Here is a 17,124-nt window from a genome sequence, read left to right as displayed (position 1 = left end):
AAATATTTAGTCACTTATTAGACAAAGCGAGTTCTAATGTGCACTAACAAGAACTCAGTCCAAATGCCACAGGAACAAAGAAACCAGTCATTTAACCTACCAAACACAAAATACACCAGCGAAAAAAAACGGCAAAAAAAGCAAGAGGGAAACAAATGTTTTCATAAAATAATTGCATTTTGCAAAACCATAAACTCCTAAGGCTTCTGAAAATGTCTGGAAGTTCCCGTCAGAATATCTATAGAAGAACCTGTCTCTCCATTTCACTCTAATCATAAACATTTTTTCCCCAAATGTTTTATAATAAAACAATAAAAATTTTACAAGAAAAATTTAAAAACATTTATTGATTTGTTTGATAATTACTTGTATACTCAGTCTTTAATTTACAAATGTAGGGTTGTGATTTGAAAATTTATTAGTAAATCAAATGCTTCTTAATTTTTTTTCATAACTATGTTGTCAAAAATGAGTACAATTCTAATATTTGTTAGTTGCCTGAATTCTAGATTCCAGAACCTGAGAACCAAGGAGTGCAGAATCAAGGTACATATATGATAAATTTTTAGGAAATAACAGGACTTGACATTGATCAGAATATAAAAGTGACCTCTATGGAAGAATAAAATACTCCTATGATTTAGACTTGGATAAATCATAGGAGTGGATGGCAATGCTACCAACTGAGAGATAGAAAACACAGAATGAGGTGTGGAACTGGGGTGAGAGGATAGCAAATTACATTTGACATTTGTCCCTACATGGGACTTTTAGGTACAGAAGTCTAGTTGGAGTTGGATATAGAATCTGAAGTTTGGGGAAGATGTCATCTGCATAGAGGCAATTGTTGAAACTGCAAGACTAGATGAGATTTCCTAAAAGAGTATATGGTATGAAAAATGCAGTTGACCAAAACTCTGAGGAAACCTAAATATACAATATATGGTTCCATAAAGAGAGAGAAAAAAATCAAAAAGACTTTTTGGAATATCACTATATTATTCTCCAAAAAATTAAAGCATGCAAAGTAAATCTGAGTTAAGTGTCACATACACCTGAATCTCAAAGAGGTTATGGAACAAAAGTGTCAAGCTTTAATAAATTTCCACTGGCCACTACAGTCTGCCAATCTACCATGTGCATCATAATCACCTGAGAAGCTTCTTAAAGATAAAAATTCTAAGCCTGCTCTTGCGTATTTTGATTTAGGAGGTATTTCATAAGACTCAAAACTCAGCATTTGTAAAAGATTCCAAATCTGACATTGTGCCAGCTTTGGAAACTTCTTCTTCATAAAACTTTCACTCCTCACTGCCTCAAGTTGCACACAACGTTTTTTCCTTATAGAAGAACATAAGTCTGGATGTATTTATTGAACGTGGGAATGCATAGCTAATGACAGAAAGTACCTTCCATTTTCCTACTAGCACAAACCTTTGTGACTAAGAGAAGCGTATAATTGTCAAGCTAAGAAACACCTGTAAATAAAAGAGATAGTTATTATAAAAATGAGCACCCATACACAGTGTTTATTTTATTGAAAAGATGATGGTTTAGAGGAAGATCCAAGCTATAATAAAATTAATTATTGTTCTGCAAGCCACCCTAAAGAAGGGTTTCCAATGAAAGGAATTCATTGTTACTATTCAGATACGCACATGACTGCCCATATGTCAACTGCTATGGCTGCTTTTTGACTTGCAACATTTGATAGTTGGATGGTTTCACACAGTTTTAGCCATCCAGTATTCCACAGAATGCTGATTTTCCTCAAGATGTTACTAAGTGGTGCACTAAGTAAATATTTGTCACATAATTTTAAAAATTGTTAATTACTTTATCTCCTTTTGGAGTTTCACAAAGAATATTAACAATATTAAGGACCTTGAAAAGTCATACAATCAAGATCCAGTTAATTTTGTTCATTCTATTTTTTCGTGCCATGGTTTGAATGTGTCCTTCAAAAGTTCATGTGTTGGAAGTTTTCCCTATTGCATTGGGAAGTGGGGCCTAATAAGAGATGATTGGGTCAAGAGGGCAGAACCCTCATTGATTAACATCATTATTGCAAGAGCAGCTTAGTTATTTCCAGAGTGGGTTGTTATAAAGCAAGTACAGCCCCTGGTGCCTCCTTCTCTGTATTGTGTGCTCACTTCTGCTTCTGCCCTTTGCTATGGAATAATGCAGCACAAGGTTCTCACCAGACACCAACACCATGCTCTTGGACTTCCCAGGTTCCATAACGGTAAGAAATAAATCTCTTTTCTCCATAAAATACTCAGCCTGTGGTATTCTGTTAAAGCAACATAAAACAGACTAAGATATTTCAAAAATTTCTTAGGACCACATTTTGCTTTTTACATGAAACACAGTGTTAGAAATGTTGCTCCATATGGTAACATGAAAAAATTTTAAATTCCAATGAGATCAAGAAAAAGAGTAACTGGTGGTCATTTGGTGAATATGAAATGAACAGAGCCTTATAATTCGGAATAATAGCATTTGACTGTAAATCTTGATAGTGCACAGTTTCTAGGCTAAGACAGAGTATCTAAGCATGTTAGTAGTGTAAATAACAATTCAAAGGAAATATTTTAGAAATGTAAGGCAGCCTACTGACTTCAAATCTTTTAGAAATATTCATCTCTCTAAACTTATTAGTCTAATTAAGAATATTACTTCCTATTTATTGCAGTAATTTCCTAGGAGCTTTTTCTTACTAATGCTATTCAATATCCAACCTACCTTCCTGGTTGCGTCCCCCCAAACCCCACCACCACTCCAGACTCCACAGCACTCTTCAAACACAAAATTAATTTTCAAAATCTTCACACCCTTGCTCACACTGTCACATTGGCCTAGAATTTCTTCATGATTCCTATTGCAAAACTCCACTCAAGTACATGTTTTCTGTGATCTCCTCCACAAACCACTAATGGCTTTGGATGTATTTATTGAACCTGACCCTTATCACATTGTATCAGGTTTGTATAAATTTATCTCCCTTCCAAAGTTGTGAATCCCAAGAGAAAAATATCTAAGTCACATTTACTTGAGTAACATGTAAGAAGTAAGTTTTTAATATATTTTTACTGTAATTAAATGTAGAATATTCTGTAATTCATTCTTTTTCCTAATTAAAATTAATATCCTCCATTGGTCTGAATTAAAGAAATTTAGTAGAAGGCAGAAAACAAATTCTAACCCCAACAAAATTCTTCCCTTAAAGTTTGGGCCCACTTGGAGATCTAATTTATAATAGTTTGTTGAACGCTGGCCAAAAAAAGTATTGAGGAGGCTTACCATGTAAATCCTTTAGACACAGTGGGGTTGACTAGGGATGCAGAAGCTTTGGACCAGCAATAAAACATTTTGTCCTGATGCAAAACCTAAAATTTGACAATATAAGTGTATTAGTCTGTTCTCACACTGCTAATAAAGACATACCCAAAACTGAGTAATTTAGAAGGAAAAGAGGTTTAACTGACTCATAGTTTAGCATGGCTATGGGGGCCTCACAATCATAGCAGACAGTGAATAGGGGCAAAGTAACCTCTCACATTGTGACAGACAAGAGCACATGTTCAGGGGAACTGCCCTTTATAAAACCATCAAATCTCATGAGACTTATTCACTCATGAGAACAGTACATCCACCATGATTCAATTACCTCCCACTGGGTCCCTCCCATGATGCATGGGGACTATGGGAGCTAAAATTCAAGATGAGACTTGGGTGGGGACACAGTCAAATCATATATTTCTGCCCTGGCCCCTCCCAAGTCTTACATCCTCACATTTCAAAACCAATCATGACTTCCCAACAGTCCCCCAAAGTCTTAATTTATTTCAGCATTAACTCAAAAGTCCACAGTCCAAATCTCATCTGAAACAAGGCAAGTTCCTTCTGCCTAGGAACCTGTAAAATCAAAGGCAAATTAGTTACTTCCTAGATACAATGGAGGTACAGGCATTAGGTAAATACAGTCATTCCAAATGGGAGAAATTGGCCAAAATGAAGGGGCTACAGGCCTCATGCAAGTCTGAAATCCAGCAGGGCAGTCAAATCTTAAAGCTCCAAAATGATCTCCTTTGACTCTATTTCTCACATCCAGGTCATGCTGATGCAAGAGGTGGGTTCCCATGGTCTTGGGCAGCACCACCTCTGTGGCTTTGTAGGGTATAACCTCCCCCTGGCTGCTTTCGTGGGCTGACATTGAGGGTCTGTGGGTTTTCCAGGCACACGGTGAAAGCTGTTGGTGGACCTACCATTCTGAGGTCTGGAGGATGGTGGCCCTCTTCTCATAGCTTCACTAGGCAATGCCTCAGTGGGAATTCTGTGTGAGGCTTCAACCCCACATTTCCCTTTCACACTGCCCTAGCAGAAGTTCTCCATGAGGACCCTGCCCCTGCATCACACTTCTGCCTGGACATCCAGGCATTTCCATACATCCTCTGAAATCTAGGCAGAGGTTCCCAAACCTCAATTCTTGACTTCTGTGCACCTGAAGGCCCAACACCTCATGTAAGCTGCCAAGACTTGAGGCTTGCACCCTCTGAAACCATGTTCTGAACTGCACCTTGGCCCCTTTTAGCCACAGTTGGAGTGGCTGGGATGCAGGTCACTAGGCTGCACAGAGGAGGGGGGCCCTGGGCCTAGCACATGAAATCATTTTTTCCTCCTAGGCCTCTGGGCCTCTGATGGGAGGGGCTGCTGTGAAGGTAACTGACATGCCTTGGAGACATTTTCCCCATCCCATCGTCTTGCCAATTAACATTTGGCTCCTCGTTAGTTATCAAATTTCTGGAGCCAGCTTGAATTTCTTCACAGAAAATGGTTTTTTCTTTTATATTGCATCATCAGGCTGCAAATTTTTCAAACTTTTATGCTCTGCTTCTCTTTTAAACTTAAGTTCCAATTCCAAACCATATCTTTGTGAATACATAAAACTGAATGCTTTTAACAGTGCCCAAGTCACCTCTTGAGCACTTTGCTGCTTAGAAATTTCTTCTGCCAGATGCCCTAAATCATCTCTCTCAAGTTCAAAGTTCCACAGATCTCTAGGGCAGGGGCAAAATGCCACCAGGCTCTTTGCTAAAGCATAGCAAGAGTCGCTTTTACTCCAGGTCCGAACAAGTTTCTCATCTCCATCTTAGACCACTTCTGCCTGGACTGTATTGTGCATATCACTATCAGCATTTTGGTCAAAGCCATTCAACAAATCTCTAGGAAGTTCTTAACTTTCCCATGTCTTCCCATCTTCTGAGCCCTCCAAGTTTCTAGGGAGTTCCAAACTTTCCCACATTTTCCTGTCTTCTTCCGAGCCCTCTAAAATGCTCCAACCTTTGCCTGTTACCCAGTTTCAATGTCGATTCCACATTTTGGGGTATCCTTATAGCAGCACCCCATTCTATCAGTACCAATTTACTGTATTAGTCAGTTCTCATGCTGCTAATAAAGACATATCTGAGACTGGGTAATTTATAAAGGAAAGAGGTTTAATTGACCCACAGTTCCACATGGCTAGGGAGGCCTCACAATCATGGCAGAAGGCTAATGAGGAGCAAAGTCACATCTTACACGGCAGTAGGCAAGAGCGTGTGTGCAGGGGAACTGCCCTTTATAAAACTGTCAGATCTTATGAGACTTATTCACTATCATGAGAACAGCACAAGAAAAACCTGCCCCCATGATTCAATGACCTCCCACCAGGTTTCTCTCATGACATGTGGGGATTATGGGAACTACAATTCAAGATGACATTTGAGTAGGGACGCAGCCAAATCATATCAATAAGTAACACCAGCAACAACAGAGTAGAAGTACCAAGCATTATCCTAAGGGCTTTACATGTATTTATTCATATAATCCTCTTAATTACTCCATAAGGTAGTCAATATTATTATCTTTCCCACTTTAAGAAGAGGAAACTGAGGCCCAAGAAGGTTAAGTAACTTGTCTAATATTACACATCATATGAGTAGTAGAACCAGGATTCGTCTTCTAGATTCATCTTGATGGGAAAAATAGAACCACTAAATGCCATAGGTATGGGGTTTCCAGAACTAAGATACTTATGTTTATAGTTCAGTTTTAATAGTTTTATGGTCTTGGATAAGATATTTTCTTTTTCTGTTTGTGTTTTAACTGTTAAAAGTACCATATGACAGTTTTTAGAGTCGAGTGAGTTCTTTGCTGAGATCATCTAGTTGTCTCAGGTTCTAGCTGCTACTAAGAGTTCCCTTATCCAGATTTTTAGGGTTGTTCCTGAGAATAAAGTATTTTTCTGTGGGAGAGCCATTCTACCTCAATAGTCCATGCACTGTCAGTTCCTGGAGGTTGCTTTTGGATTAAGAAATTTCAGTGTCTTATCTGCAAGGCCTGACTTTTTTTTTTTTTTTTCAATACAACTCCCTTAACTGTAGTAAGCTGCTGGTTTATCTTATTTTGGGGACAATACCCATGACGGAAGGGTTTGCCATCCATACTCTGAATCTGTAGTTGAACCAGGGCCCCACACTGTTGGCTTCTTTGAAACATAAATGAATACTCTGCCCTTTCTGCTAGCTTTGAACTTTATACAATTGGCCTCAGGATTATATAATAGGGTGGGGTGGTAGTGAAGCCAGTCAATATATTCTGGAATGCCATGCCTATCCCCAGGCTATATTCTGGCCCATGTGCTGGTCATTGAGAAACATTGAGTCTTTTGACAGGCAGTGAATTTGCAGCAGATAATTTTTGAAAGAAAATCAGTGCTTCGTGATTCTTTCAGTTTCCGCCAAATATCTTCGTTACAATTGCCGAAGTTCCCTCATTTTGTTTAACAATGTACTTAGCTTTTTAGCTAGTTTTTTTAGCTGCAGCAAATTTGGTGGTTGCAATACAGCAAGGCTCTGATCATCTCATACTTTGTAACTTCTAACATCTTGCTTCAGCTAGAAAATGGCTTTTCTTCACAAGATTCCACACTTATTCCTCACGCCTGTAATCCCAGCACTTTGGGAGGCCGAGGCGGGCGGATCACGAGGTCAGGAGATGGAGACCATCCTGGCTAACACGGTGAAACCCCGTCTCTACTAAAAATACAAAAAACTAGCTGGGCGAGGTGGTGGGCGCCTGTAGTCCCAGCTACTCCAGAGGCTGAGGCAGGAGAATGGCGTGAACCCGAGAGGCGGAGCTTGCAGTGAGCTGAGATCGCGCCACTGCACTCCAGCCTGAGCGACAGAGTGAGACTCCGTCTCAAAAAAAAAAAAGAAAAAAGAAAAAGAAAAAGAAAAAAGATTACACACTTATTCTGATATCCCTTATCTGCTTTCCAAAGGGTCCACCTAAACGGAGCTACTCTCTTTTTATTGTCATTGAACGCCACATTTCCTATAGCATCTAAACACACAAGCATTCTACTAAGTTGTCCCAAAGCCTCCTTGCTCCAGCTTCAGTGAGCATGAGGCCTGAATCCCAACAGACAAAGGAGATGGTTTAGCTGCCTGCTTTGGTACAGTACATCTGCAGTTTCCCATCCTAGCAGCAGAATTCCCGAGTCTCATATGAATTTCTCAAGCCTCACATGATAGAATCTATCTTTTGCAGTATCCCAGTTCTTCCATATTCGTTTCTAATTAGTAATTTTCAATCTCAAGTAACTAACCCAAATCTAGCTAGTGCAAGAAGAAAATGAGAAATTTATTGGAGGGATATTAGGATAGTTGATAAAAATCCAATGACAGAAATAGGCTTCAGGAACACATTGAAACGAGAACTGATCTTGTCTGGTTAGCTTCATTTGTCTTGTTCTCTGCATCCCAGCTTTCTGTTTCCCAATTTGCATTTAGAGAAAATAAGATATTTAGTGATAATTTTGTTTTGTAAGTGATAAGCCTAAGCACCTTCATTTACTCTTGCAGTTGCTGGTGAAAAAACAGTTAGACCCTGGTTGGGTCACATGACTCAGTAAACCAGTCAGCTGTGACCAAGGGTCACAGTGTAGAAGTGGGACAGAAATTACGTGACTGCAGAGAGAGATTTAAGGAGTGATTCTTAGAAGACAGGTGCTGAGTAGTCAAGGTAATATGTGTCCAGTTGCTGTAGTGGTGTTGTAGCCAGTGTTACCAGAACAGGTAGAGGAATCTTATATAGATTCATCTCCATTCGACTGATCCATTCAATGGTGATATGGCTTCTTACAGTGTGTTTAGAATCATGGGAATAGGCAGACTTGGTGATTCACAAATACATATTTAATTAGTTTAAAAATGAACAAATTAATAGAAATCTCTATCAATTCAACAGAAGTTAATTTTAAAGCACTTCAATTAGGTGTACTAAAAAAAAAAAAGAAAAAACAACCTCCACTTAATTACCAAAGACGAGAAGTACCTTAAATATTTGCTCTGGCCAGGCATGGTGCCTCTGCCTGTTAGCCCAGCACTTTGGGAGGCCAAGGCTGGAGAATCATTTGAGGCCAAGAGTTTGAGACTACCCTGGGCAACATAGCAAGACCCTGTATCTACAAAAAATGTTTTTTAATTAGCCTGAAGGAATATGCCTGTAGTTCCAGCTATTTGGGAAGCTGAGGAGAGAGGATAGCTTAAGCCCAGAAGTTCCAGGTTATGGTAAGCGATCATCTCTCGGCACTCCAGCCTGAGTGACAGAGCCAGATCCTGTCTCAAAGAATAATTGCTCAGAATTTTATTCTCCTCATGAACTGCAGATCTGAATATGTATTCCAACATCTGGGAAGTACATGGAAGGTATTTCTCATTATATTCAATGATGAAACAATGTACTGTTGCCTTCTTGCTCTATCTGGCTCAATCCCAATATATCTATGCAAAGGAGGATCATGCTAAGTACTGATACAATTATTGTTTCTCTAACAAAAGTAGGGAATCCTGTAATCCCAGCACTTTTGGAGTCCAAGGCAGGCAGATCACTTGAGCTGAGGAGTTCAAGACCAGCCTGGGCAACATGGCAAAACGCTATCTCTAGAAAAAAGTATATAAAAATTAGCCAGACATGGTGGCATACACCTGTGGTTCCAGCTACTTGGGAGGCTGAGGTGGGAGGATTGCTTGAGTCTGGGAGGTTGAGGTTACAGTGAACTGAGATTGTGGTGAGCCACTGCACTCCAGCCTGGGTGACAGAGTGAGACCCTGCCTCAAAAAAAGAAAGAAAAAGTAAGAGAGGAAGGGAGGAAGAGAGGGAGGGAGGGAGGAAGGGAAGGAGGGAGGGAGGAAGGAAGGAAGGAAGGAAGGAAGGAAGGAAGGAAGGAAGGAAGGAAGGAAGGAAGGAAGGAAAGAAAATTAGGGAATTTCTAGATATTGTAAGTTGTGTTAACCTCCTGCTCCTTACATACTAATATCCTTTGTATAAAAGGACAGCTGTTATTATCAAAAGATGTTCACAAAAATTCTCACACCTATAAGTTCAAGCATCTACCATGGTGTCCCTCATTATCCCTACCTTTCCTTCTTTCAACTTAGTTTAAAAATAGCCAAGAAATTTCTCACTTGTTTTAGAAAAACGTTTGAGAAGGAGATTCATCCTCAGTATCAATAGTGACATCAGGCAGTTCTCCTGTAGCTATTCAAAATGAAAATACCACTCAACCAGGCTAGAGTTTAGCTGGAGCTCTGGCACCTATTGTTCAATTTGGTTCTACGGTCTTTATGTAGTAGTGCAATGCTGCTGTACATGGGCCACCCACCATCAAGGAGAGATTCTTTAAAAGGAAAAAGGGGCAGATAAAGTTTACATAATTGTGCCTTGATTCTTTAATCATTTACTCTAAAAAACTGTTTAATTTGAAACAATTTCAAGCTTGTAGAAAAGTTACACCAATGGTGCAAGAAAGACTGTTTTACCCTGAACCATTCGAGAATAAGTTGCCAGTATGCCCCATGACCCCTGAATGCTTTAGTGTGTAATTCCTACTAAAAAGAACACTGTCCTATATACCCACATGCAGCATCAATATTATATAGGAAATTAACATTGATATATCACTACAACTAACCTCAAGACTCCATTCAACTTTTCCAGTTGTTCCAATAATGTCCTGTATAGAAAAAGTGTCTAGTCCAGATCACATGCTTCACTGAGTTGTCATTTCTCAGTAGGAACCTTCAATCTGATACAGTTCCTCAGTCTTTCCTGGACTTTCATAACTGTGTCTCTCTCTCTCTCTATATATATATAGTCTCTCTCTATATATATTTTTTATATATATAGTCTCTCTCTATATATTTGGTCCCTACTTCAGGCTCCTGGCACAGAGCTTCTAAAACCCTTAGAATTTCTTGGGTTACATACCGGTGAGAGGAATCTTTTTTGTTGTTCATAAAAGCCTCTTTCAACCACACCCGAGTTTATGCTAATGAGGCAATTCTTGGAGGATCAGGGCTGGTTACCAAAGGAACCAACCTTGTGATTAGAAGGTTGAAAATTTCAGCCTCATCCTCCAGTCTCCTGTGAGGGGAGAAGGGCTGGAGATTGAGTTCAATGACCAATGGTCAATGATTTAATCAATCATGCCAACCTAATGGAACCTCTTTAAAAAAAAAACAAAGCCTAAACAATGGGATTAAGAGAGCTTGCAGTTTGAGCAAGAACATGTGTATGTGCCAGGAGAGCAGCGGACTTCAGACTCCATGGGGACAGAAGCTCCCGTGCTTGAGACTTTCCTGGACCTTGTCCTATGTATCTGTTCATCCGGCTGCTTATTTGTATCCTTTAAAATATCTTTTGTAGTAAATCAGTAATTGTTAGTAAACAGTTTCCCAGGTTCTGCAAGATGTTCTAGCAAATTATTAATCTAAGGATGGAGTTGCGGCAACCTCCAATTTGTAGCCAAGTCAGACAGAATTAGTGGGTAACCTGGGAAGCCACTACTTTCTACTGGCATCTGGGGTAGGGAGGACAATTCTGTGGGATTGAGCCTTTAGTCTCTGGGGTCTGTGCTAACTCTGGGTAGGGTCAGAATTGAGTTAAATTGTAGGACACTCAGGCTGGGCACGGTGGCTCATGCCTGTAATCCCAGCACTTTGGGAGGCCAAGGTGGGCAGATCACGAAGTCAGGAGATTGAGACCATCCTGGCTAACACGGTGAAACCCCGTCTCTACTAAAAATACAAAAAATTAGCTGGGCGTGGTGGCAGGCGCCTGTAGTCCCAGCTACTCGGCAGGCTGAGGCAGGAGAATGGCGTGAACCTGGGAGGGGGAGCTTGCAGTGAGACAAGATCCCGCCATTGCACTCCAGCCTGGGCGACACAGCGAGACTCCGTTTCAAAAAAAAAAAAAAAATTGTAGGACACTCAGAGTGCGGTGAAAATTAGAGAATTAGTTGATGTGGGGGAAAAATCATACCTTTGGTGTCAGGAATGTTGTGAGGATAAGAAAAACATGTTTTTTTTTTTTTGACTTTGACATTTTTAAAGGTGACAGATCCTGTTCCACATGGTGGAATATCCCCGCAGTTCAGTTCATCCGATACTCCTTCAGAAGCAGAGTCAGATCATGCTTCTTTGGCAGCAACATCATAAAAGCGATTCTGTGTTCTCACTGTGTCTGTCAGGTGACACATGGTTTTGATTTGTCTCAGGATTGATTATGTTAGATTTAATCACTTGATTAAGGAGGTTTGCAAGGCTTCTGTACTATACTTTTTTTCTTTATAACTAATAAGTATTTCATAATAAAGTAAGCTGAAACCATGCGAATATAACATCCCTCAACAAAATTTCAATGTATTCATTTATTCATGCATATCAGCATATCCATTTGCCTTTTTTATTTTCTTTGGGTAAATAAATCATTAGCATTCTGCAGCAGATACTGTCTGCATCTAACCCATAACTCTGATTTCTGTACTAGCCCAAGGCAATGCAACTATCTCCCTGGGGGTTCTTTCGGGCTGTAGGAGAATGCTCTAGCCTTGCTCAGAGCAAGTGGGAAGTCCTGAGGAGTTAAGGTCCCCAAGGGCAGTTCTCAACCAATGAAGGTTGAAAGCTCATAGATACCACCTCCCACCCCCGACCCAGCTTCCTTGCTCCTTGAGTTGAACAACTCTGAGCCTGTTCCTCACTGCTTCCCAGAATTCCTCAGAAGGACTGAGCCCCAGTGACCTGCATCAGTATCTTGCTGGATAACCTAATCTTTATTATTGACTTCCTTCCCCTTTCCATAGAAATTTCCCACACTCCTACCTCTGCTTCCTGGGATGTCTTATCAATTAGGTATTTTTACTCAAATCCTTTTCTCAAGTTCTGTTTCTGGGGAGTTCAGCTTAAGACACATGCCAGCCAACACCATGGAAACATTAAAGATTTCTCTGTGTTTGCAACAAATTCATTATCTGACTATTTGGGTATTATTCGGTCATTCCTTCAAGTCTTTGCTTTTCTTTATCTAAATGAAGGGTTCCTCTCCATGACACCAATTTCCCACCAAAGTGTTAAGTAAAAACGGGTGGACAGAATCAATTATTTCAGAATGTTCCCCAACCCCTTACAGCAGTGGGAAACCAGCCCAAAATTGTGTGAGCAAAATGTTGAAACAAGGTGCGTGCATGTCATCTGGGTCAATCAGCTCATTAAAGTCAGAAGATTATATAATTGGTTTCTTATTCTTTTGTGTTTCCACAGTATGTTATGGTCAGTCCCTGAGGCTGACCAAAGCATCTGTTTCCCATCCTCCACAGTGTAGTTCTACTGGGAATTACCATTTTTACTTCATAAAAGCAAATGCATACAGTGCATGGCATTTTCAAGAGAAGGTTGAAATAATAATAATGTACTTGGACATGCTATTCTTAACCCCCCGCAAAACCACTCAGTACAAACAACCTCTAGACCAACTCTGTCTGGGAAGAGCATATTTAGAAAGAAGGGAGACACTATAGACAGTACCACATACAAGAAAGAAAATATAACGTCTCAGCCTGATACATTGTGGGATGCTGCAGGATGTTGACTCACTTTGCAACTATAGTCCTTCCTGAGCTTAGGAAAAAAACTAAATAGTCTTTTATGCACGAAGTACAGCTCAAACAAATCTCTTCTGACCCTGCATTGCTGCAGGACTAGATGTCGCCAATGTTAATATCTGTATTGGACACTCTGTGTAATTATTTTTCCGAAAGAGCAGACCAAACAATTTCTCAAGTATACAAAACTCTCTGTACACACAGTACTCTCCTGTACAAGCAACAAGGATAGTTTGACAAATGAAAAGAAGCAAGAAATATTGATGAAAATTTAAAAATAAACACATAGTTTCACCCTAATAAAGAATATATTTGCAAATAACACAACCTGCTAAATCTTGCCCTCAAATAAGGTGGATCCAACCATTCCAGCAACCTCTCCTGAGGGAACTTTGAGTTTTTATGCAGAAAGTTTCCATAGTTATAAATAAATGTTCCAAACATCCCTATAATTACTTGTTTCTCCTAAAGTATTATCTGGGCAGAAATTCATTTCACCTTAAGCATATTTTATAACTGACCAGTAATAAGGAATTTAGTCCAGGAAGGTATATTTTTACTCTGGGCAGGATAAACTGTAAACAGGCCACCTCTAGCTACAATGGTGTGCATTTCCTCCAGAATTCCACCTCTCCATCGGAGACATGAGAGTCCCCTTGGCTGACTTCAGCCCTGGACTAAGTACACACAGGATCACAGATCAAATCAATGACTTCTCAGCAGTATCTGCAAGAAAAAAATCTTTCCCACTCAAACAAAAGTGGCTTCTACAAAGAAACTGGTTTGTACGAACTAATAACCAAATCCTTTCTGTCTTTCAGCTCCTTATTGCTGGCCTTGGGAAGATGTGTTTGGTTCCAATGGGGGAATCCTCAGAGGAAATGGAAGCCTGTTTTACTTGTTTGTTTTCACGGCCTTTGAATAGCCTGGATGCCTCTACAGTCATGTGTGCCAGGAGTAGAGTGTGCGTCATTGGTTTCCCCGGACTTTCTGGTCCTGTCCAAACCGCCAGTTCTGTTGATTTGCCTTGGTGAAAACATCCTCTCCAACCGATAGCTTTTCGTAACACTAAAAGTGAGTATGTAAAATGATTGAATCACACTTTGAAAACCAAAGAAAAAGGCTTTTTAAGACACGATTTTCCAAGTACTTGATAAGATTCGAGGAAAAAAATTTCTGCAAACAAATTTTAAAAATCCATACTGGAGAAAAAATGAGGTAATATAATGAATACTAAAGTCATATTTTAAGGAACGTTTTATCTCGAGTTTACCATCTTATAACAAATATTTTTGAAGCTGAAGTTAACACCTGTAATGGTATCTTTAGGTCAGTAGACTGATTCACACACAAAGGGCTGTTTTGCTAAAATATCATGCCATCTCATTAGACTCTACACTTTTTAATTTAAAAAATTCTAGTTTCTTTTGAAGTTAGAATTAAAAATTTTTTAAATTAGAATAAAAAAATTCGTGTTCATGTTCCAGTGAACATGAAAATTGATAAGCAAAATATATAAAAAAGCTATCATATGTAACCGCTTCTTGTCAGTCATTGGTTATTTATTAAATATTTACTTGTGTCCATAGTTGTGCCAAGTTCTAAGGAAATGTGAATGAAATATGAAAACATGATCTTAAACTTTAGTAGACTTTCTGTTAATTAGAGGAGGGGATGCAAAACAACAGTTTTGTTTTGTTCTGTTTTGAGGCAAAGTCTCACTCTGTTGCTCAGGCTGGAGTGCAGCAGCGCCATGATGGCTCACCGACGCCTGGTCAGGTGATCCTCCCACCTCAGCCTCTGGAGTAGCTGGGACCACAGGCATGCACACCACACTCAGCTCATTTTTGTGTCTTTTATAGAGACAGGGTTTTCCTGTGTTGCCTAGGCTGGTCTTGAACTACTCAGCTCAAACAAACCACCTACTTCAGCCTCCCAAAGCGTTGAGATTACAGGCATGAGCCACTGCGCCTGGCAAAAACAACAGTTCTGATTATATCATTTCAAAAATGTCCAGTGGCCCCCTCTTCTACCCAATGATATCATTACATGGTATTTAAGGACTTCCTCCATGTACACTCTCCCACAGTTCTCCTCCATACACTCTAAAGCACAGTTAGACGGCAGTGGCTCATCATTCCCTGATTAGTGCCCTCACCAAACTCCACGCCTGTGTCAGGCAGTGCCTGCCAGAGTACTGTCTCTCTCAGTATCAGAATCTTCTACCTCAGTTAAATGAATCCTTATTTCTTCCTCATTCCCTTCTTGGTAGAAGTAAGTCTCCCCTTGTCTGAATTATTTTAGCTGTCTTTACTTCTCATGGTACTTTTTAAAGTCAAAACACTACTATAAATATTTGTGTATATTTCTTATTTGTCCAACTGAAATTACCTTAAGGCTTTTGTAATAGCATACTTGTCTATATATCTCCATACATGTTGCTTAATTCAGTGTCTGATTTATAATATGTACTCAAACATGTACTAGTTGAATGAATGTGCATTTGAAATAATTAGGGAATAATTAAGATTAATAATTGTGTAGGGCCGGGCGCGGTGGCTCAAGCCTGTAATCCCAGCACTTTGGGAGGCCGAGACGAGCAGATCACGAGGTCAGGAGATCGAGACCATCCTGGCTAACATGGTGAAACCCCGTCTCCACTAAAAAATACAAAAAACTAGCCGAGCGAGGTGGCGGGCGCCTGTAGTCCCAGCTACTCGGGAGGCTGAGGCAGGAGAATGGCGTAAACCCAGGAGGCGGAGCTTGCAGTGAGCTGAGATCCGGCCACTGCACTCCAGCCTGGGAGACAGAGCGAGACTCTGTCTCAAAAAAAAAAAAAAAAAAAAAAAAGAATAATAATTGTGTGACACTAATTGCAGATAATAAGAGAGTAAAAAGAATTTGAAGGAGAGGGTAAAATCACTTGAAAGTGGGCTATAATAGTCTAAGCAAGCTAAATGGAGGATTTAAACTTGGTTTGGATCTTTAGGGCTGATGATGCAAATTGGAGCCAGAGTGGCTAAGAACAAATAGAAGCAGGCGTGTGGCTGCCAGATTAGCAGAGGAGAAGAAAGAAAACAAAAGGTAAGGACACAAGAGGAAAGTTTCGGGAATTTCCTAACAATATGGCTAGGCAGGCAACATACAGTCCATAAGATCAGACTTGATTAGCTGGAATCCCAGAAAGTAAGCTCTGTTTCCAGGCTGTTTGTAGAGAAGTAACATGTTCAAGAGCAAAAGAATGGTTTTGCATTTAAAAAGGGCTGGATCTGATATCAGTTTCACTATCATTTTTGTTAAGCATGGGATTCACTAATCCTACATTTTCTCATCAATAAAATGGGAGTTATAACTCCCACCCAATTGGCTTGTTATGGGGTTTAAGTAAGATACTATGTGGGAAGTTCTTGACACATAGACTTCAGTAAATGATGACGATCGTTAATGTTTGCTATGGGCTCCAATTTGAACACTAGTTAGGTATGTTGTCTCCAGTTCATTAGCAGTCAGATGGTCTCTGGGACTTGTTCTATTCCTGATTATTGCAGAAAAAGCCTTTCTCAAATTAAGATGGAGATCCTAATAGAAATGATCATGATGATGATGATGACAATGACAATTGTAACAGAACTTAGAGTAGCTAATATTTATTGAGTGCTTATTATGTGATAGGAACCATGTTAATTGTCTCAAAAGAATTACACCATTTAATCCTAACAAAAATGTATATTGTAAATGAAACAACTGGGACTGATTTTTTAGTGTTGTAGCAGGGATCCTTTGGAACAATATGTGTCTAGATCCCAGGAATCCCAGTCACTGGAAATACAGTGGAAGCCAGTACAGGGAGCCCAGGCACAGGGAAAAGGCCCCTAGATGAAGAGGCTTACCCCACCATGGAATCCAACAGAGTAGTCAAGAGGTAGGAATCTCAGATCTGACCAAGGAGGGGCTCTCTACCAGGGACTCTGATCCAGGAAGCAGGCCAGGGTACAGGGGATCCCAGGCAGCAGGCACTGCTTTAGGCAGGTGGTGGTACTGCAATTCTAAGCAGGAGCCTTCTCAGCAACAGGAGATTACAGGAAGCAAGATACAGCCTCCCTGGGGAAAGAGTTTAGCAAGAGCTAGGCATGATAACG

General features: G+C 40.0%; 1 long non-coding RNA gene across 1 annotated transcript; it reads left to right on the top strand.

The window, feature by feature from the left end:
* Nucleotides 1–2,148: 2,148 nt before the first annotated feature.
* On the top strand, nucleotides 2,149–16,434 carry LOC144340917 (uncharacterized). The gene is made up of 3 exons (XR_013417463.1): nucleotides 2,149–2,245; nucleotides 13,807–14,059; nucleotides 15,975–16,434. It is a non-coding gene; the product is annotated as an uncharacterized LOC144340917 (long non-coding RNA).
* The last annotated feature ends 690 nt before the right edge of the window (nucleotides 16,435–17,124 follow it).

The sequence above is a fragment of the Macaca mulatta genome, chromosome 5, assembly GCF_049350105.2.
Source record: "Macaca mulatta isolate MMU2019108-1 chromosome 5, T2T-MMU8v2.0, whole genome shotgun sequence".
NCBI classification, from domain to species: domain Eukaryota; kingdom Metazoa; phylum Chordata; class Mammalia; order Primates; family Cercopithecidae; genus Macaca; species Macaca mulatta.
The sequence above is the reverse complement of the archived record's forward strand: the minus strand, read 5'-3'. Positions and strand labels throughout refer to the sequence as shown.